We start from the raw sequence: 428 nt of genomic DNA on the forward strand, positions 1-428 counted from the left end.
TGATCATTAATTCAGAGACAGGGTTCTGTTCTGGCGACTTGGGCTCGAATCCCACTGTCGTAGAGATTGAATTCAACTTTGAAAAATCTGGGGTGACGAGTCATATGGGGGTCAGATTTACTGGATTAATTTAACTGAAATGGAAGATGAGTTCTGGCTTTGACTACAGTCCTCACTGAAAGCCTGAAAATACAGGGCCTACTCATAGGAGAAAGTGAGGACCGTAGATGCTGGAGATCAGAGCTGAAAAATGTGTTGCTGGAAAAGCGCAGCAGGTCAGGCAGCATCCAAGGAGCAGGAGAATCGACGTTTCGGGCATAAGCCCTTCTTCAGGAATGAGGAGGGTGTGCCAAGCAGGCTAAGATAAAAGGTAGAGAGGAGGGACTTGGGGGGAGGGGCGTTGGGAATGCGATAGGTGGAAGGAGGTT

Source organism: Chiloscyllium plagiosum, unplaced genomic scaffold (assembly GCF_004010195.1).
Source record: "Chiloscyllium plagiosum isolate BGI_BamShark_2017 unplaced genomic scaffold, ASM401019v2 scaf_5979, whole genome shotgun sequence".
Lineage (NCBI taxonomy): Eukaryota > Metazoa > Chordata > Chondrichthyes > Orectolobiformes > Hemiscylliidae > Chiloscyllium > Chiloscyllium plagiosum.